Below are 23,266 nucleotides of genomic sequence, written 5' to 3'. Positions count from 1 at the left end.
ATCAAGCAGTTTTATTGATGAATTCTAACAAACATTTTTAAAAAAACAAATACCAATTCTCCACCTCTTCCAAAAAATCAAAATGGAACAAACACTTTTTTTTCTTTATTATACTTTAAGTTTTAGGGTACATGTGCACAACATGCAGGTTTGTTACATATGTATACATGTGCCATGTTGGTGTGCTGCACCCATTAACTCATCACTTAAAGTTAGGTACATCTCCTAATGCTATCCCTCCCCCCTCCCCCCTCCCCCCACCTCACAATAGGCCCCGATGTGTGACGTTCCCCTTCCTGTATCCATGTGTTCTCATTGTTCAATTCCCACCTATGAGTGAGAACATGTGGTGTTTGTTTTTTTGTCCTTGTGATAGTTTGCTCAGAATGATGGTTTCCAGCTTCATCCATGTCCCTACAAAGGACATGAACTCATCTTTTTTTATGGCTGCATAGTATTCCATGGTATATACATGCCACATTTTCTTAATCCAGTCTATCATTGTTGGACATTTGGGTTGGTTCCAAGTCTTTGCTATTGTAAATAGTGCTGCAATAAACATATGTGTGCATGTGTCTTTATAGCAGCATGATTTATAATCTTTTGGGTATATACCCAGTAATGGGTTGCTGGGTCAAACAGTATTTCTAGTTCTAGATCCCTGAGGAATCGCCACACTGACTTCCAAAATGGTTGAACTAGTTTACAGTCCCACCAACAGTGTAAAAGTGTTCCTATTTCTCCACATCCTCTCCAGCACCTGTTGTTTCCTGACTTTTTAATGATCGAACATTTTCAAATTAATGTTGTCAGACCAGAATTAGCCTAATACCAAAGCCAGACAAGGACACTACAAGTAAAAAATCACTACAGACACATATCCCTGATGAACATAGATGCAAAAATTATGAACAAAACAAATTTAATAACACATTAAAGGAATAATTTACCATGACTATATCAGGCCATTCTTACACTGCTATAAAAAAGTACCTGAGACTGGGTAATTTCTGAAGAAAATTGACTCACAGTTCTGCAGGCTGTACAGAGTCATGGCTGGGAGGCCTCAGGAAACTTTATGGCAGAAGGAAAAGGGGAAGCAAGCACATCTTACCATGGCAGAGCAGGAGAGAGAGAGAGTGAAGAGTAGGTGCCACACACTTTTAAACCACCAGGTCTGGTGAAAACTAACCACTATCAGGAGAACAGCAAGGGGAAGTCTGCCTCCATGATCCAATCACCTCCCACCAGGCCGCTTCTCCAACTCAACATGAGATTCAGGTAGGGACACAGATTCAAACAACATCAACCATCAATGGATTTAACCCTGAGATGCAAGGATGGTTTAACATATGCAAATAAATAAATGTTATACACCACACAAGCAAAATGACACATGAAAATCATACAATCATGTCAATAGATGTAGAAAGAGCATGTCATCATTCTTTCATGATAAAAACTCTCACAGATTAGGTATAGAAGAAATGTTCCTCAACATTATAGGCCATACATGACAAATCGTAGCTAACATCATTCTCAATGGTGAAAAGCTGAAAGCTTTTTCTCTAAGATCAGAAGTAAGACGAAGATACTCTTACCACTTCTTTTCTTTCTTTTCTCTCTTTCTTTCTTTCTTTCTTTCTTTCCTTCTTTCTTTCTTTCTCTCCCTCTTTCTCTTTTTTTCTCTCTCTCTCTTTTTGACAGAGTCTCACTCTGTTGCCAAGGGTGGAGTGGAGTGGTGCAATCTCAGCTCCCTGCAACCTCCACCTCCTGGGCTCCAGCAATCCTCCCACTTCAGCCTCCTGAGCAGCTGGGACTACAAGTGCCCATCACAATGCCTGGCTATTTTTTGTATTTTTGGTAGAAATAGGGTTTTGCCATGTTGCCCAGGCTGCTCTCCAACTCCTGATCTCAAGTAATCCACCCACCATGGCCTCCAAAGTGCTGGGATTACAGGCATGAGCCACCTCACCCAGCCCTCATTTTCAATATAGTACTGGAAGGCCTAGCCAGGGAAATTAGGCAAGAGAAGAAATAAATAACATTTTAATAGAAAAGTAAGAAGTTAAATTGTTCCTATTTGTTAATAATACAATGTTTTAAATGGAAAACCCTAAGGACTCTACCGAAAAACTGTTTAGAACTGATAAAATGATTCACTAAAGTTTCAGGATACAAAATCAACATACAAAAATAGTGAGTATTATTATATACTGATAACAAACTATCTGAAAAGGAAATTAAGAAAACAATTACATTTGCAATTGGAACAAAATAATTAAATACTTAGATGTTAAGTTAACCAAGAAGGTAACTCACTTGTATACTGAAAACTATATAATACTGATAAAATAAATTAAAGAAAACACAAATAAATGAAAATATAGCAAAAATAGACCAACGGCATAGCATTAAACTAAAAAGTTTTCACACAGCGATGGAAACAATTTAACAAAGTGAAGAGATGACCCACAGAATGGGAGAAAATATCTGCAAACTATACATCTGATAAAGGGTTAATATCCAAAATATATAAGGAACTCAAGTAACTCAATAGAAAGAAAACAAATGACCTGATTAAACAATGAGCAAAGGATCTGAACAGACATTTTTCAAAAGGAAGACATACAAATAACCCCTATATAAATGATTGATATGGTTTTCCTGTGTCCCCACCCAAATTTCATCTTGAACTGTAGCTCCCATGATCTCCACATGTCGTGGGAGGAACCCATTGGGAGGTAATTGAATCACGGAGACAGTTTTCTCCCATGCTGTTCTCGTGATAGTGAATAAGCTGCATGAGATATGATGGTTTTATAAAGGGCAGTTCCCCTGCACATGCTCTCTTGCCTGCCACCATGTAAGACAGGTCTTTGCTCTTCCTTCACCTTGCACCATGATTCTGAGGCCTCTCAGCCATGTGGAACTGTGATTCCACTAAACCTCTTTTCTTTATAAATTACCAAGTCTCAGGTATGTCTTTATTAGCAGTGTGAGAACAGACTAATACAATGATAAAATACTTAGCATTGCTAAATATTAGGGAAATACAAATGAAAACTGCAATGAGATATCACCTCACACCTCTTGGAATATCTTTTATCAGAAACAAGAACAATAACAAGTATTGTCTAAGATGTGGAGAAAAGAGAATTCTTGTACATTTTTGGTGGGAATATGAATTAGTACAGCCATTATGGAAAATGGTATGGAGGTTTCTCCAAAAACTAAAAATAATACTACCATATGATCAGGTAATCCTACTTCTCGATAAAAGGAACTTATTAAACATGTTGAAGTGATATATGCACTCTCTCGTTCATTGAAGCATTATTCACAATAGCCAAAATATGGAATCAACCTATGTTTTCATCAATGGATGAGTGGACAAAGAAAATGTGCCATATATACATAACCAAATATTATTTAGCCTTATAAAACAGGGACAAAATCCTGTAAATTGCAACAGCATAGATGAATCTGGAGGATATAAGTGAAAGAAGGCAGTGAAATAAAGCAGGCACAAAATACAAACACTTTATGATCCCACCTATATGTAGAATATAAAAAGTTGAATCCATGGAAGTAGAGAGTTGAATGATGCTTACCAGAGGTTGGCAATCTAGAAAAGGAGGGAATAGGGAGTTGTTGATCATGGGATACAAAATTTTACTTAGACAGGAGGAAGAGATTTTGAGATCTATTGCACAGCAGGGTAACTATACTCAATAAGAATGTTGTGTGTATTTCAAAATAACTAAGAGTAAATTTCAGATATCTCCCCATAAAAAGTGATAGATGGTAAAGTAATCATGTTACATTAAATAGCCTGATTTAATCATTTTACATTGTACACATATGTCAAAAAATCACATTTTACCCCATAAATGTATACAATTATAATTTTCAACCTAAAATAATATTAATAATAAAAAATTACTTTTGCTTAAGTTTAAAAAAGACTACATGATATAATCTTTGATTCTGCCACCAACTGACTTTAGGCAAGTTATTGACTTTTTATAACTTTAGCTTTCTCATTTTAAAAAATTAAAACAGTGTCTTCCTCAGAATTTTTTTGAGAATTTATTGAGATATAAGTGATATGGTTTGGCTCTGTGTCCCCACCCAAATCTCACCTTAAATTGTAATCCCCATGTGTCAGGGGAGGAACCTGGTGGAAGGTGACTGGATGATGGGGAGAGTTTCCCGCATGCTGTTCTTGTGATAGTGAGTGAGTTCTCATGAGAGTTGATGGTTTTAAAAGTGTTTTGCAGTTCCCCCTTCACTCTCTTTCTCTCCTACCATTATGTAAGATGTGCCTTACTTCCCCTTTGCCTTCCATTATGATTGTAAGCTTCCTGAGGCCTCCCAAACATGTGAAACTCTCAGTCAATTAACGCTCTTTTGTTTATAAATTACCCAGTCTTAGGTAGTATCTTTATAGCAGTGTAAGAACTGACTAATATAATAAATAAAAGTACTAAGGAATATGATAGAATATTAGATTGGGATTAACATTGATACTAACCAATTAACCCAAAGAACAATTATGAGAATACATGATATGGTTTGGATGTTTGTCCCCCCAAATCTCACATTGAAATGTAATCCACAGTGTCGGAGGTGGGGCCTGGTGGGAGGTATTGAATCATGAGAGTGGATCCCTCATGAATGGCTTAACACTTCCCCTTGGTATTGAGTTTGTTCTCACTCAGTTCAAGTGAGATATCATTGTTTAAAGGAGTCTAGGATCTCTGATTTCTCTCTCTCTAGCTCCTTCTCTTGCCATGTAATACACTGGCTCTCCCTTAGCCTTCTGCTATCATTGTAAACTTCCCAAGGGCTCACCAGGAGCCAGATGCCAGCACCATGCTTCCCATGCAAACCTCAGAACTGTGAGCCAAAATAAACCTCTTTTCTTTATAAATTATCCAGTCTCAGACATATCTTTATATCAATACAAATGGACTAACACAGCATGGAAGAAAGATGGAAGATTCAACATGATGCTAAAATTCAGAGCAAGATCTTTTAACAGTAAGTTTAATTTTAGGCCCATTGTACACTAACTCTGGACCAGTAATATGTGTCATGTTATTTTACCACAGCTAGAATTAGTTCTTACAGTTCTCTTTATGTGGTGAAGCCTTCTTTCAGTCAGAATCAACCTTATTCAATTAACTGGGATTTACAGAGTATGGTAGCCAATACTGTTGGAATTATTCATGTGAACTATGGGCAGCAATCTTGGTATCTGGACTCAATGTCAAATAATTTGAGCCATGGAAAATCTTTCATCAAAACCGAAAGACTCTACATTTATTTTTCTTATTTAATAGAGATCTTACATATAAAACAAAGAATTTTGATTACCACCAAAGGCCTATTTCTTAATAATTATAAAGGATACTCCCTCCAATGGAAAATCTTACATTTTAGAAACTGTTTAAAATAATTATTCAGGATGCTCATTAAACCAGTTATAAAATCATGGGACTGGAGACAATCATAGAGATTATCCAGCCTAACTTGATCATTTTACGGGTCAGAAAACTGAGATGTACAGTTTAACTTATGGATGACCATCTGTAAAACCCAGGAAACTTCCTCCAGATTTAATGTACTTTCTATCACATGCAACTTTTCAAACACATACATTTTGATATTTTGATCTGGCAATATCTTCTAATTTATCAGGATTGAGGAATCAAAATATTAATCATTCTCTATGAAATTCTAAGTCTATTCAAATTAATTATCTTCTTTGTATCAATTATTGAAATCATCTTAGCTTTTTCTTTTAACATATATCAGTGAAATAAGTGCATTCTTCAGGTTTCTCTGGAAAGGTGTTCCAAACTTAGCTGCACATTGAAATCAACAGGGTAGCTTTAAGAAACAGAGATGCTGGCCGGGCATGGTGGCTCACGCCTGTAATCCCAGCACTTTGAGAGGCTGAGGCGGGCGGATCACCTGAAGTCAGGAGTTCGAGACCAGCCTAACCAACATGGAGAAACCCCATCTCTACTAAAAATACAAAAATTATCCGGGTGCAGTGGCACATGCCTGTAATCCCAGCTACCCAGGAGCTGAGGCAGGAGAATCGCTTGAATCCGGGAGGCGGAGGTTGTGGTTGAGCTGAGATCGTGCCATTGCATTCCGGTCTGGGTAAAGAGCGAAACTCCGTCTTAAAAAAAAAAAAAAAAGAAAGAAAGAAAAAGGAACACAGATGCTGGCATCTTTCCTCCGGAGACTTTGATTTATTTCATCTGAGATGTGATCTGGGTGGGATATTTTTAAAACCCTCTAGGTTATGCCATTGTGTAGCCAAAATTGAAAACCACTTCAAGGTCAACAAAGTAGGCAGAGTTGGTAATAGTAATCTAACCTATCAGTGATATAATTCCAGTGTCTTTCTTCTGTACATTGTGAGTTGCTGAATAATTTATCAGAACATTAAATGGAGAATTGGCACATTTTGTTTCTACTGTTGTAAATTTTAGTGCTTATTAAATGTAAAAATATTTGCTAAATATTGGGAATATTACAATATACAAGTAACATGTATTTCCTGTCCTTAAGGAACTTCCTTGTGATGGTAGGATAAGATCAGGAGGCATTCATGTCATTGACAATTATAAGACAAAGGGAGGGGTGTTAAAATGCATTTTTGCATTTTGCCCATTTTGCATAGCCCATTTTGCCCACTGACATAAGCAGTAGTAACAGTTGTATACAAATCATTTCTATCTACATCTCGGTATTACGGTTAATCTGATTGCAAAACATAATTTTGTGATGAACAAGTAGAGAAAAACAGATGGCTGGTTTTCAAAATCCACTCAAATAACATAGATGGAGAACAGAGACTATTCCCTTCATTGTGCTGGAAGTGCATGATCTTGCATGACTCAACTAGCATTAAAGAATAGTCAATACAGTTCAAGAAAAACATTTTTGCAGATCCCTGGACACACCCTTTCATTCATGCTCCACTCTAGCAGCATGAATACTTCCCTCCAACAACACAGCCATGCAAATTCCTGCCAACCTATGGGGTGGGATCTAGAAGGTGTATAAATAGTAAAGGGGAACAGATGAGAACATTTGTTTTTAAAATGACCTAGAATAATTTAAAATATGAAGTCTTCGGTCATAAAGTGAATTGAAAAACCATTTTCCCTTCTAAAGATAATATCTATTTTGTTTTTCATTTGACGTACATATGAGGTTAATTTTTAAAAATATTTTTAAAAAGTGACAAAATCAAATATCGACAAATCAAGATATTTATTTTGTCTATTTGGTATGTATAATATGAAAAATTAAATGTCAACTTCAAATGCTATTTTAATATAATGAGAATCATAATATAAACACTGGTTGAGGGTAAAAAATAAATCTATATGTCACAGGATTTACCAAAGTTGTGATTAAATTTTTTGGAGAGAACTAGATTAAGCCCTGTGAGGTCAGGAACATTCTTAGCTACCAGTGTAGTAACTAACAAATTTAATTGTTGAATAAATTAAGAGAGGTCTTCTGCTTGTGAGCTAAATGTGCATTTGCCATTCGTCTCCTTTGAAAATACTTAGAATCTGGTCTTAGTGTTTCTGCCTGTGTCACAGTTTTTATAGCTTTTAAAAAGAAGTTGGAGGGTGTGTTATACAAACTTGGATTTGAAAATATTAGCAGTAAAGTGGCACATAATAATTTATTATATTTTAGGATACATTCAGCTGAGAATTTTATGACTAATAGACACTCAGTCTTACAGTCAATGAACACCTAATAAAAACTTTAAAATAGAAATGTAAAATCAATTTTGATATCTTGTGTGATATTTTAAAATTACATTTGTATTTTAGTGAATAGCATATATGCATTGAAATTAAACAGCCATTTTTAAAGAATTGATTATGCTAGTATACTATCTATATAGCCTTGGGATATATATTCTTGATCAGTGGCTCTAATTTTTTTCAGAGCTGGTAAATGGCTCAAAGTTGGTAATAAGCACCATAAATTGTATCAGTTACTTAAAATGATGCCTCCTTTTGTTTGTTTGCTTTTTTTTTGCCTCCACCATGGTGAGTGGAAAATCAGCTAGTTACATTCAAGTTTTACCAACTGCAGTTAAAATCCATAGGTCTCTCAATACAGTCAAGCATTGCCTGACATTTTCGTTTTTTGATAAATTTTGATAAATTCTCATTATCACTTTGTGCCTACTGGTGTCAAGAAGTTGTAAAAAATATCTCTTCCTAAATTTAAAAAAGACTAATTTAACTATTGAAGATAGGAAGGGTCCAGCTCCCTTAAATACTTTATTGTTTTATTTATGACATGTAAAATATTTATATCTATATTTATAGATATAAACCAGCAATATGTTTCAAGTTATATATACATAATAAGAGCCAACATTTTGCATTATGAAAATGGAGAAGTGAAATAAATGCAAAGTTTCACCTTACTTTTTCCTGCTCTTCCATTGATCAGTCATTCAAAAATATTACTAAGATATACACAGGTAAGAAAATAGGCATTTTTATTAATGTCAGTATACACCGATCAAAAAGTATTTATGTACTTCTTGATCAAAGATAAATGACTGAAAAACAGGCAGTTATTTGTTCCTCTATATCATTTTTTTTTCTTTCAGACAGGATCTCACTCTGCCACCCAGGCTATAGTCCAGTGGCATAATCAGGGCTCACTGCATCTCCCTGGGCTCAGGTGATCCTCCCACCTCAGCCTCCTGAGTAGCGATGATTACAGATGCATTCCACCATGCCTGGATAATTTTTTTGTGTTTTTTTGTAGAGACAGGGTTTCACCATGTTGTCCAGGCTGGTCTCGAACTCCTGGTCTCAAATGATCAACCTGCCTCAGCCTCCCAAAGTGCTGGGATTACAGGCATGAGCTACTGCACCCAGTCCCACTTTATCAAATTAACTAATATCTATCTCTATAGAATTAGTTCCTTTGGGTTTTCATACCATAAAATTTATTAAACATTAATTCTGTGACAAGTTCTGTGCCAGACCCTAGGTATATAACTGTGACAAAAGCACTGAAGATTTATGCCATTATGGAGAGGAATTGGGAAAGAGGAACAATAATCAATTTATTACAAATACTATTTGATATATAACAATGCTGTTATAAAGAATTGGTGTGTTATGCTACCAGAGTATATAACACAAGTTCTTGACCTGATTTATGGCTTATGAGAATTCTCTCAGGAAATGAAAGTTGGCATGAATGAGAACTTCCTTCAAAGTTGAGAAAGCACTAGAGTATAGGGCACAGTTTTAGCAAAAGACTTGTGGTGGAAGAGAGGATGATTTATTTTGAGGAACTGAGAAAATGTCAGTGAAGCTGGAGCAGACAGCAAGGGTGGATTGTGTAAGACAAAGCAAGAAATGTAGGCAGCAATGAAATCGCATAAGGCATTGTATACTATAGGATGGTACAAGACTTTCTTCTCAATAGGCCAACATGGTATTGAAGGGTTTCTAAGTAAGGGAGAAAAGCATGATGAAATTTTAGCTTTCAAAGCATTACTTTAATGGTGGTATGAGGATAGGATTGGAAGACAGTAAAAGTGAATACGAAGAGACCTGTCAAGCAATTCAGAAATCAAGCCTGGGGAAAATGAATGCCTATACTAGGGTTATGAGAGGCAGGCTAAAAAAGAGTGGGTGCATTTAAGAGAGGTTTACAAATTGAAGTCTAAAAAACTGGCTGAATATGGGAGTAAGGCTAAGCATTAGGTTTCTAATTTATCCAGTCATATGTGGATGATCATTTTGTTGAGATAAGAAATAAGAAACACCAGAAGACAACCAGGTAATTAATTTTGTAGAAATTGATTTGCTTTGTTCATTCATTCATTGTGTTACTTTGTTTTGGCAAGGAGAAATCAGGAATTGTTTTTGGCCCTGTTGAGTTTGAGGCTCATTGAGATATCTAACTGAAGCTGTTCAGTAAATAATTCTACATACAGGTTTGGAACTGATATGGCTTGGCTGTGTCCCCACACAAAATCTCATCTTGAATGGTAATCCCTATTACCCATAATCCTCATGTGTCAAGGGCAGGACCAGGTGGAGGTAACTGGATCATGGTGGTGGTTTCCCCCATGCTGTTCTTGTGATAGTGAATGAGTATCATGGGATCTGATGGGTATATAAGCATCTGGCATTTCACCTGCTTGCATCACTCTGTCCTGCCACCCTGTGAAAAAGGTGCCTTGCTTCCCCTTTGCCATGATTTAAGTTTCCTGAGGCATCCCCAGCAATGCAGAACTGTGAGTCAATTAAATCTTTTTTGTTTATAAATTACTCAGTCTCAGGTATTTATTCATAGCAGTATGAGAACGAACTAATACAGAAACCCAGTAAAATTATCTGGGGTTAAAATGTAAATTTGCAAGATGTTAGTGTCTAGTTGGAATTGAAGCTGTAGACTTGGATGAGAGAACAGAATGAGAAGAAGGCTTACAGTCTAGCCATAAAAATCTCTAACATCTAACAGTTGGGTTGAGGAGGCTAAGAGCTGATCAAAAGGTTAGTATAAGCAAGAGGTGTTTGTTATAGAGGAAAAACTGGGGAAGGTTTGAAGAAGGAAGAGCTAACCAAAAATATTGAAACCCAACTGAGAGGATAGATTGGCAGTGTGTTTTTTATTGGAGTTTATTCCTATTCAAAATCAGGTCAATAACTCAGAAGGCTGAAAAAAAATAGTCTGACATCAATTTGACAGTGTAGTTGTCATTGGTGGTAAAGAATTTATTTTTGGTTTTATTTTTGTTTTTAGGCTGATGGGAAATACTTAAGGATTTAAAATTCTGATGAAGGGGATCCAAGTGAAAGGAAGATTCTGCTGAGAATATTGAGATATTGATATGCATTTTGTGTTTACTATACTTTTCCGTTTCCTTTTCTGAGAAGAGAGCCAGGTCTGGCAATTTCTTCAAAGGATGGTTGATTGTGCCTTTCAGAATCTTGCTTTTCATGAAGTCTGAGCTCCTTGAGAGGATTATTTCATAGGGGTAGGAAGTGATGGGAGGGGTTTACCTAACGGGACAGGGTAGGGGGAAGTTCACAAAACGGATATGTGTTGCTTTTGGGTATCTAACCAAGAGTTCCTCAAGTAGTCATAGTGGAATTTCTGTGAGTAGAAGCTGGTGATCTTCAAGGTTCTATAGACTGTTGCCAGAAGATTATGAGAAGGGAGTAAAGGAGCTTGATAATTATTGCCAGGGATGAGTGCATTGCATGCTAGTTGATTGGCTTTTTCTCACCAAAAGTGAAAGTTACCCATGTTCAGCTTGTAGGCCCAGACTAGTCAAAGAGTAGTTGTTTCTTAAATATCCGTGTAGGGCCTTCAATCTTATGTAAAATTCATCCGTAATTTTTCCTTATGTGTTTTTTCTACATTGAATTGTAACATATTTTATTGTTTTGATTATGTTTCCATTTGTTGAGCATATTCTGCTCTCTTTTTATGTTACTTTCATCCAGTCAGGGTTTTATAGATTATACTATATTAGCATTTAAAGATTTAACTGTCTGTTTTTCAATAGTATTATTTCTTAGTGTTGTGTTGCTAATGGGCAATAAAGGGATGTTTAGCTTTTGAAAGAAAATAGCCAACCTCTAAATGGCTGACTCAATGTTGTTCTCTGTGCATGTGATCTCTTGATTTTGTAGATGATAAGTTTATAATAAAGCTAATTTAACCACTAGATCTTCAATCAGATTTTAGATCATCCAGTATTCAGAAGGTGATCATAATATGTTCAATTGCTATTCTTTACATCACCAGTACGAATGTAGATTAAGGAGGATTCAGTGCACCAAATCTCATATTTTTATAGATAAAACATGAAATTTCTGTATTTTTATTCCCTATTACAAGCTTCATAATTAGATTTCTCTAAAACCTTCAGTAATTTGGGAATTATGTGTGTGTTCAATAACCATCTATTCACCACACTGTAATCTCCATGTAGGCCAGGATGTCATAGTGAACAGAATGTTTGCAGTGACTTAGTGTCTGAAAAATAGCAAACCCTCAGTCAATATTTATTTGAACGAATGTGCAAATGGATGGATAAGTTACATTTTCTATTAAAACCATTTGTTTCAGTACTTCAAGCTATTAAGATGTTTCCCAAACAACTTATCTTTTAATTAAATTCTTATCCTTTCATTTATTCATATATTTATTTAAAATCTCGTCTATGCCAGACGTAGTACTGGTAGCTGCTTTCACAATTTCCAGTGTAAGATGCATGCTGATCATACTTAGAAACCTACTGCATAGACTGCCCAAGGAAATTTGCAGACACAGAGGATGTTTGGCTGTGCAAACAGTGGCCTCCTGCCTTTCCATGTGTCCTAGAAAGAAATTCAGAGAAGGAAACAGCAGTAACTATTCGATTGCAAATATGTTTTAGTGATTATATGTAAGGAGAACTACACTGGCCACTGGCCGCATTTACTGTAGTTATAAATAAGGAGTCCTGGGAAAGGTTTGACAAGAACACATGTTTGGATCGAACAGTTCTGTTATGAAAAAGACAGATTGCCGTAAAGGTACTTCAGCCAGGAGATTCACTCACTGGCAGCTGCTGTTACTAAAGCAGTAACAGAAAAAAAAAATTTTCTTTAGTGTGATATTTATATCACCTTTGCTGTTTATGCATACACAATTGGACATTTCCACAGTAACTCAGGAGGAAATTCATTCTAATCCACTTGAAAGCATAGCTATGTGTTGTCCTGGCATCCTTACTTATTAGTTCACAGAACAGGTAAATTAACATTTACTGAGAGTGGGGCCATGCCAGGGTTTTATATATCTTCTCACATTTTATTCTTTAAAAAATTTATATTCAGCAACTTATAGCAGTTACGCATAAAGATGAAAACACTCAGAGATTTGAATTTGCCCATGTCACACAGCTACTAAAACATGAAGTTAGAATTTGATTCCAATTCACTGAAAGTCAAAATTTCATGACTATCCCTTTATTCCACATTGGCCAAATAGATACAGAACAATACCTGTTCCAGTCCTTAAAGAAAATCCAGGTGTATGACAAAGTGAATAAATCAGCATATAATACCCAGTGTCCATGCAGATTAATTTCAGGAATGAAAAGGTGATTCATTATTAGGAAATTCACCATATTAATTAATTTCATTAACAAATTAAAGAAGAAAAAGTAAGCAACTACATCAAGAAATGCTCCCTCCAAAAAGAATTTGATAAACATCAAGAGCATTTATTCTTGACTAAAAGCCAATAAATAATAAAAGGGAACTTCCTAAATGTAATTAAAAATTAGTAACCGTTAATTGTTCACATATACATAAATGACTGTATTCCACAAGTGTTAGTTTAGAAAGAAGTTAGGATAATTTCTATTACCACTATTGTTCAAATAATTTTTGGAATTTCTACCAAATACAATATGTTAAGCACAATTAATCACACCAAATATCACAAAAGGCGGGTCAATATCATAATTATTCTCAGATGATATTAATGTACTCCTAGAAAATTTTATTAAAATTTGTTAAATCTAATAAAATAAATGCTATTAAGTGACTAGATACAAGACAAATAAAGCTCAATAGTTTTTCTTTATGCTAAAAATCAAAATCAATAATACCAATACATACAATTAAGAAAGATATTCTTTGTAGAATGTTACTCTAGATATAATAAAAATTTACATAATAGAGTGATTAACTTATTATAGTAAATTTTATTGATGTACTACACAGCTAGCAAAAATGATAGAAAGTATGTACTTAGTTGAAAAAGATGTTCATGACATACATGACATAATAATAAGACTAATGTGTACACAATTTATGTTTGTGAGGAATATAGGTTTATATATTCATGTGAAGAATACACATGATTTATGTGAAAATCATGGCATTATATCTCTATGTGTATATATATGCATGTGTGAATTCAGTGGTAGAATTCATTAGTGAAGTCATCAAGTCCTGGCTTTCTTTGGTGGGAAACTTTTTATTACTGATTCAATCTCCTTACTCATTATTCATTTTTTCAGGTCTTCTATTTCTTCGTAATTCAATACTGATAAATGCTATGTGTCAAGGAATTTATCCATTTCCTCTAAGTTATGCAATTTGTAGGCATACAATTGTTCATGACAGTCTTTTATGATTCTTTGGATTTCTGTGGTATCAGTTCTAATGTCTTTATTTTTATTTCTGATTTTATATATTTGAGTTTTCTCTTTTTTTTCTTATTTAGTCTAGCTAAAGGTTTGTCAATTTTATCTTTTAAAAATACCATCTCGGTTTAATTGATCTTATCTAAGGTTTTTCTGGTCTCTATTTCATTTATTTCTACTCTGGTATTTATCATTTCCTTCCTTCCACTAACTTTGAGCTTAGTTTGTTCTTGTTTTTCTAGTTCCTTGAGGTGCAACATTACATTGTTTATTTGAGATCATTCTATTTTGATGTAGACCTTTTATTTCTATCAACTTTCCTCTTAGAACTGCCTTTGCTATTTCTCATGGGTTTTGGTATGTTGTGTTTACATTTTAGTTTGTCTCAAGACAATTTTTAATTTACCTTTTAATTTATTCATTAACCTCTTAGTTCTTCAGGACCACATTTAATTTCCATGTACGTGTGAATTTTCCAAAATTCTTTCTGTTATTGATTTCTAGCTCTTTTTTTCATGGTGGTCATTAAAATTATTTGACATGATTTCAATCTTCTTAAATTTGTTAGGACTTGTTTTGTAGCATAACATATAATCTGTCCTGGAGAATGTTCTATATCACTTGAGAAGAATGTATATTCTGCAGCTGTTGGGTAGAATGTTCTGTATATGTCTGTTTGGTCCATTTGATCTAAACTCTATTTTAAGTATGATGTTACCTGAATTATTTTTTTGTCTGGATGATCTACTGCTGAAAGCAGGGTCTTGAAGTCCCCACAATCATCATATTGCAGTCGATTTTTTCTTTCAAATTTATTAATATTTGCTTGATATGTTTACTTGCTCTGTCAGATGCCTATATATGTATATATGTACAACTGTTATATCCTCTTGCTGAATTGACCTCTTTATCATTATATAATGACCTTCCTTCTCTATTTTCACAATTTTTGACTTAAAGTCTACTTTATCTGATATAATTACAGCTACTCCTGCCCTGTTTTGGTTTTCATTTGCATGAAAGATCTTTTTCCATCCCTTCACTGTCAGTTTATGTGTGTCCTTACAGGTGAAGTTAGTTAGTTGTAGGTAGTATATAGTTAGGTCCTGTTTTTTTAAAATCTATTCAGCCACTCTATGTCTTCTGATTGAAGAATTTAATCCATATACATTCAATATAATTATTGATAGGTAAAGATTCAGCACTCTCATTTTGTTAATTTTTTTAGGTTTTTTTTGGATACTTTGTTCCTTTCTTTCTCTCTTGCTGTCTTCCTTTGGGTCTAAACGTTTTTCTCTAATGCTATGTTTTCATTCCTAGTTTTTATTTTTTGTGCGTCTACTATAGGCTTTTGCTTTGTGGTAACCACGAGGCTTACAAAAATATATAGTTATAGCAGGTTATTTTAAGTTGACGACAACTTAACTTTGACTGCGGGGCGTGGAGAGGGACCTCCACACCCCTCTCCGTGTGAAGATGGGGAGAAACTGTTTGAGGTTTGAAGAGCTTGGTCATGTGAAGTAGTCATTTAGGGGAGAGGGAGGTGAATGTACTATGCAAATGTATTACGTTTGCTGTTGAAACAAATACTTGGGGAAAAATAGTAAAATGCGGCTAGCATTAGTTTAAAATTCTCTCTACAAGAGTAAGTCTTTCTTGTACTTTTGCCCTTTCCCTTTTTTCTGTCTAGCAACCTATTTTGGCATTTACTTCTCCAAGCTAATCACCAGCATGCCCCCAACCCAATACTTCTCATCTTCTTCCATAAGCCATCTGCTTTTTCCTTGAGATTGTATCTTTTTATCTCTTCTTACCACTATCCAATTCACTCCAGGTTTTGCTCAGTATCCACTACGCTGCTGTTGACTGCAGGTGACAAATCAACTCACACTAGTTAAGAGAGTAAAGGCATGGAATTTATTGGCTCATATGATAGGCCAGATGTAAAGAAGTTTTCAGAATGAGTTGACCTAGAGTCTCAATGACATAGCCATGAATTTAGTTTCCTTTAATCTCTCCCTGCTGTTGTCTACTGTCCTAGCTTTATTTAAGTCGATGTTTCTCAACTGGGGAAGATTTTGCCCCTGAGGGGACACATTTGACAATATCGGAAACATTTTTTATTGCCATGACTGGAAGAATGTCACTAGCATCTAGTTTTATAGGCCAGAAATGTTGTTAAACATCCTATAATATCCCCACAGTAAGGAATTATCTGGCCCAAGTAACCCTGATATGTCATTAAATAATCGTTGTAGTAGCAATAAAGGCTATACATTTTATTCACATCCAGTAGGAAAGGGACAGAGAGCTGTCATTCTTCTGTAGTTTGTTTGTGAGAGTGAGGAAAATTCTTAGAATCCCTCTAAATATTTTCTCATGTCTCATAAGATCAAGTTGGCTAAAGGACTTATCCCAATCACTGCCAAAGGGGGTTGGATTATTTTAAGTATCTTCAATAATAATAAATCAGAATGCAGCCTTGGTCACGAAATTGTACTTATGCTATTTGTTGGGGTGATAAACTGGATGTTGGGGAGTCAACAATAATCACTATATCAACTACATTTTTAACTAATCTATGCTAGTAAATGTATGAATAAATATAGTTTTAAGGAGTTAACAGGTGATTTCTGTTTATGTGACATGCTGGATATTCAACTGTCTTATTTTGTTTTTACATCTAAGAGGTGCAAAGTAGGCAAGAAAGCCAAGAGAGATAGAAAGATTATGCTTCCCTTTATACACATTGTCAGCATCGGCACTCTCTTAGGTTTGGGTCAGTGGATACCTCACTTTAGAATAGAGAAGGTTAAAATAAGAAATAAAAATACTATTGGAGAACAAGTTCCAGATGTCCACTGAGAGCATTCCTCAGGTACATTACATAGTAACATTTTGCTCAGTGGAGATGCAGAAAGCATTCAATTAGCAGTTACCTGGCGGCCAAAACACTCAGCACAGCACCAACTCATGAAAAATGTGAAGCGTCAGGCCATTGTTTTTCCTTTTTTTTCCCCCAAATCTTGGGTACCAGATAACTTAATTATTTACGTAATTAAAAGCAATGTCTTTTAATGCAGGATTTCAGAACTGTAGTGTACTGATGAGAAAGTTTATGGCAGATAGAATTCGTGTGTGTTTGTGTGCATACCTGCACCTCTCAAGTCAACCTAGGCATCCAGAGACTAGTCACACTTTTGCAATGAACCAGCTGTGTGGGCAAGTCAATGAACCCTTGGAACATTTCCCTCTTTTGTAAATGAGAGGTTTGGGCTAGAAGATTTCTGATGTCTGTGCTTCAACATTCTTACAGCCTATGACCAAAGCATTTACCTGCCCATATATTGCTGAAGACTTCTGAAAAGATTATTTTGTAGTTTATACATCTTCATAGAATTAAATTTAACTATGTTTGAAGAAGGCATTTGGATGCTTTATGCCTTATAATTCCCTTGCAGGGCTACCAATAAATGTCTATCCAAATCAATAAACATTTACTGGATGCCACTTGTGTGCAAAGGATGCTGCTAGGCACTAGGAAACACATAATCATGTAGCATACAAAGGCATAACTACAATTCTTTCATGTCACATTTTGTATGCTTATCTGTCCTTTCACAGTAGCTCTAGGGGAGTATGTGGATGTAGGATATGCTATCTTAGTCTATTGGGACTATTATAACAAAAGACCATAAACTTGGTAGCTTATAAACAACAGAAATTTATTTCTAACAGTTCTAGAGGCTGGGAAGTTCAATATCAAGTTGCTGGCAGATTTGGTGTCTGGTGAGAAACCACGTTCTGGTTCACAGGTGGTGCCTTCTTGCTGTGTCCTAACATACTGAAAGAAGAGAGGGGTCTCTCATAAACATCTTTTATAAGGGCTCTGTGATGATTAATAATGAGTGTCAACTTGATTGGATTGAAGGATAGAAAACATTAATCCTGTGTGAGTCTGTCAGGGTGTTGCCAAAGGAGATTAATATTTGAGTTAGTGGGCTGTGAAATGCAGACCCACCCTTAATCTGGGTGGATACAATCTAATCAGTTGCCAGCCCAGCTAGAATATAAGCAGGCAGAAAAATGTGAAAAGAGAGACTGGCCTAGCCTCCCAGTCTGCATCTTTCCCCCCTGCTGTATGCTTCCTGCTATAGAACATCGAACTCCAAGTTCTTCAGTTTTGGAATTCAGACTGGCTCTCCTTGCTCCTCAGCCTGCAGACAGTCTATTGTGGGACCTTGGGATCACGTGAGTTAATACTTAATGAATTCCCTTTTATATATATATAAAGAATGGAGTTCTTTCATTGGTTTTGGGGGTTTCTGGAGTTGGCTGCTAAAATCTGATTAGACCCAAAATGCTAAGGTTTCTGCTTCTAATAGTATGGAGAACACTGATAGTCCTTGGAATGAACTATTTAGAGATTTATGCAAAATAAATGCATTTAAAAATCCTGATTGATCAGTCGTGAGACGCAAGGAGTTTAGTAACTCTATACATAATACCTTTGGCCATATGTGGAGAACCAAGGAACATAATGAAGAAAGATGGCTGTTCCTAAGTTCAGTGGACAAAGTGATGAAAGAAAATGATGAACTCAGGGTTCAGAAGCACATACTGAGCCTCAAGTCTGTTAAGATTGCCCTGAGTGAGAGTCTTATCTCCAGTAGAGAAAGAGCTGAAATTGTGGAGAAACAGATAACAAGCTCTTATCTTGCGAATGGCTGACCTGCAACTAAAAATGAATGCACAGCCTTGCCAGATGTCGACTGTTAAAGTGAGCATATTGATTGGAAAAGAAGGGAACCCTGCAACTTGGAATGGGGATGTGTGGGGGGACCCTGATGAAGCTGGGGACATTGAGTTTGTAAACTCTGATGAACCTTTTTGCCAGACAAGACAGCTTCACCATCCCCAGCAGTGGCAACATCCTCTCCCCAACTGATGCTGCCATCAGCCTTTCCACCTTTGTGTGAGGAGATAAACCCAGTGCTGCCTGAGGCGACAGTGATGGCCTCCCCTGAGACAGTTGCCAGGCAAGATTTTGTTGATTCTCTTCAGAAGCCACCCCCAACATCCCTGTTTGCTTCTAGACCTATAACTAGATTAAAAGTCCCAGCAGGCCCCTAGAGGTGAGGTTGAGAATGTGATCCATGAGGTGGTGTGCTACACTATGAAAGAACTGCTTGAGTTTTCTAATTTGTATAAAGAGAAACCTGGAGAACAGGCATTGGAATGGATATTAAGGGTATGGGATAATGGTGGAAGGAACATACAGTTGGATCAGATTGAATTTATTTATTTGGGTCCACTAAGTAAGGACTCTGCATTTAATGTTTTAGCTCAAGGAATTAAAAAAGGTTGTAATAGTTTATTTTCTTGGTTAGCTGAAATATGGATTAAAAGATGGCGCACTGTGAGTGAGCTGGAAATGCCTGATATCCCTTGGTTTAATGTAGAGGAAGAGATCCAAAGGCTTAGGGAGATCAGTATGTTGTAGTGGATTAGTCACTTTAGACCTACTCATCACAGCTGGAAGGGTCCAGAAGATATACCCTTGACCAATGCCTTGTGAAATAGATTTGTGAGGACAGCACCTGCATCTTTGAAGAGCCCTATGATTGCTCTTCTTTATAGGTCAGATCTAATGGAGGGAACTGCAGTCACTCAGTTACAAAATTTAAATACAGTGGGAATAACTGGATTCCAAGGAGGCTGGGGCCAAGTGGCAGCACTCAACAGTCAAAGGCAAGGTGGGTGTAATTACAGTAATGAACAGCAGAGACAAAGTGGCAATCAGAACAGTCTGACTATGTAAAGCTCTGGCATTGGCTAATTGACCATGGTGTTCCTAGAAGTGAAATTTATAGGAAGGCTGCTGCATTCCTACTTAATTTATAAAAGCAGAACACTTCTAGGTTGAATGGACAAAAGACTAATTTGATTATAAAAACAGAGAATCATGGCCCTGCAATCAATTTCCAGACTTGAGCCAGCTTACAGACCAAGAACCCCTTGAGTGAAGGGGAGGCCGGGTACCCTTGAGGAAGGACCCCACTACATTACCAACAATGTATACTGTTAACCTTTCTCCCATCCTTCCCAATGGAGACGTCCTGCCTTTTACCAGGGTAACTGTGCAGTGGGGAAAGGGAAATGATCAGACATTTCAGAGACTACTGGATACTTGCTCTGAGCTGACTTAGATTCCAGGGGACCCCAAACGTCATTGTGGTCCTCCAGTTAAAGTAGGGGGTTATGGAGGTCAGGTAATTAATGGAGTTTTAGCTGAGGTCTCAATTACAGTGGGCCCATTGGGTCCCCGGACTCATCCTGTGGTCATTTCCCCAGTGCCAGAATGCATAATTGGCATAGACATACTTAGCAGCTGGCAGAATCCCCACATTGGCTCCATGACTGGTAGGGTGAGGGCTATTGTGGTGGGAAAGGCCAAATGGAAGCCATTAGAGCTGCCTCTACCTAAAAAAAAATGAGTAAATCCCAAACAATATTGCATTCCTGAAGGGACTGTGGGGATTAGTGCCACCATCAAGGACTTGAAAGACACAAAGGTGGTAATTCCCACCACATCTCAGTTCAACTCTCCCATTTGGCCTATGCAGAAGACAGATGTATCTTGGAGATTGACAGTGGATTATCATAAGCTTAACCAAGTGATGCTGTATCAGATGTGGTTTCATTGCTTGAGCAAATTAATACATTTCCTTGTACCTGGTAGGCAGTCATTGACTTGGCAAATGCATTTTTCTCCATTTCTGTCCATAAGGCCCACCAGAAGCAATTTGCCTTCAGCTGGCAAGGCCAGCAATATACCTTTACTGTCCAACCTCAGGGGTATATCAACTTTCCAGCTTTGTGTCATAATCTTATTCGGAGAAACCTTGATTGCTTTTCGCTTCTGCAAGATATCACACTGGTCCGTTACATTGATGACATTATGCTGATTGGATCCAGTGAGCAAGAAGTAGCGAACACACTGGACTTATTGGTGATACTTTTGCATACCAGAGGATGGGAAATAAATTTGACTAAAATTCAGGGACCTTCTATCTCAGTAAAATTTATAGAGGTCCAGTGGTGTGGGGCCCATTGAGATATTTCCTGTAAGGTGAAGGGTATGTTGTTGCATTTGGCCCCTCCTAAAACTAAGAAAGAGAAAGAATGCTTTGTGGGCCTATTTGGATTTTGGAGACAACACATTCCTCATTTGAGTGTGTTACTCTGGCCCATTTATCAGCTGACCTGAAAGGTTGCCAGCTTTGAGTGGTGTCCAGAAGAGGAAGAGGCTCTGCAACAGGTCCAGGCTGTGGTGCAATCTGCTCTGCCACTTGGGAGATATAACCTAGCAGATCCAATGGTGCTTGAGGTGTCAGTGGCAGTTGGAGATGCTGTTTGCAGCCTCTGGCAGGCCCCCATAGGTAAATCACAGCAGAGGCCTCCAGGATTTTGGAGCAAGGCCCTGCCATCTTCTGCAGATAACTAGTCTCCTTTTGAGAGACACCTCTTGGCCTGTTACTGGGCTTTGGTGGAAACTGAATGTTTGATTGCGTCATCAAGTCACCACGTGACCTGAACTGCCTATCATGAACGGGATGCTTTTCTACCCATCTAGCCATAAAGTGGGTCATGCACAGAGGCAGTCCGTCATCAAGTGGAAGTGGTGCGTATGTAACTGGGCTCGAGTAGGTCCTGAAGGAACAAGTAAGTTACATGAGGAGGTGGCTCAAATGCCCATGGTCTCCACTCCTGTCACCCTGCCTTCTCTCCCACTGCCTGCACCGGTGGCCTCATGGCGAGTTCCCTATCATCAGTTGACAGAGGAAGAGAAGGCTAGAGTCTGGTTCACAGACGGTTCTCCACGATATGCAGGCTTAACCCAAAAGTGGACAGCTGCAGCATTACAGCCTCTTTCTAGGACATCTCTGAAGGACAGCGGTGAAGGAAAATCTTCCCAGTGGGCAGAACTTCAAGGAGTGAATCTGGTTGTGCACTTTGCATGGAAGGAGAAGTGGCCAGATATGTTATTATATACTGATTAATGGGTTGTAGCCAATGGTTTGGGTGGATAGTCAGGGACATGGAAGAAGTATGGACAAAGAAATTTGGGGAAGAGCTATGTGGATGGACCTCTCTGAGTAGTCAAAAACTGTAAAGATATTTGTATCCCATGTGAGTGCTCACCAAAGGGTGACCTCAGCAGAGGAAGATTTTAATAATCAAGTGGATAGGATGACCCTTTCTGTGGACACCACTCAGCCTCTTTCCCCAGCCACCACCATCATTGCCCAATGGGCCCATGAACAAAGTGTCCATGGTGGCAGGGATGGAGGTTATGCATGGGCTCAGTAACATGGACTTACACTCACCAAGGCTGACCTAGCTACAGCCACTGCTGAGTGCCCAATTTGCCAGCAGCAAAGACCAAGACTGAGCCCTCAATATGGCACCATTCCTCGGGGTGATCAGCCAGCTACCTGGTGGCAGGTTTATTATATTGGACCTCTTCCATCATGGAAAGGGCAGAGGTTTGTCCTCACTGGAATACACATTTACTCTGGATATGGGTTTGCCTATCCTGCACACAATGTATCTGCCAAGACTGCCATCCATGAACCATGGAATTCCTTATCCATTGTCATGGTATTCTACACAGCATTGCTTCTGACCAAGACATTCACTTTATGGCTAAAGAAGCAGGTCAGTGGGCTCATACTCATGGAATTCACTGGTCTTACCATGTTCCCCATCATCCTGAAGCAGCTGGAATGAAATAATGGTGGAATGTCATTTTGAAATCAAAATTACACCACCAACTAGGTGACAATACTTTGCAGGGCTGGAGCAAAGTTCTCCAGAAGGCTGTGTTTGTTCTGAATCAGCATCTAATATATGGTACTGTTTCTCCCATAGCCAGGATTCGCAGGTCCAGGAAGCATGGGGTGGAAGTGGAAGTGGCACCACTCACCATCACCCCTAGTGATCCACTAGCAACATTTTTGCTTC

Source organism: Pongo pygmaeus, chromosome 11 (genome assembly GCF_028885625.2).
Source record: "Pongo pygmaeus isolate AG05252 chromosome 11, NHGRI_mPonPyg2-v2.0_pri, whole genome shotgun sequence".
NCBI classification, from domain to species: Eukaryota; Metazoa; Chordata; class Mammalia; order Primates; family Hominidae; genus Pongo; species Pongo pygmaeus.
Note: the sequence above shows the minus strand (reverse complement) of the source record.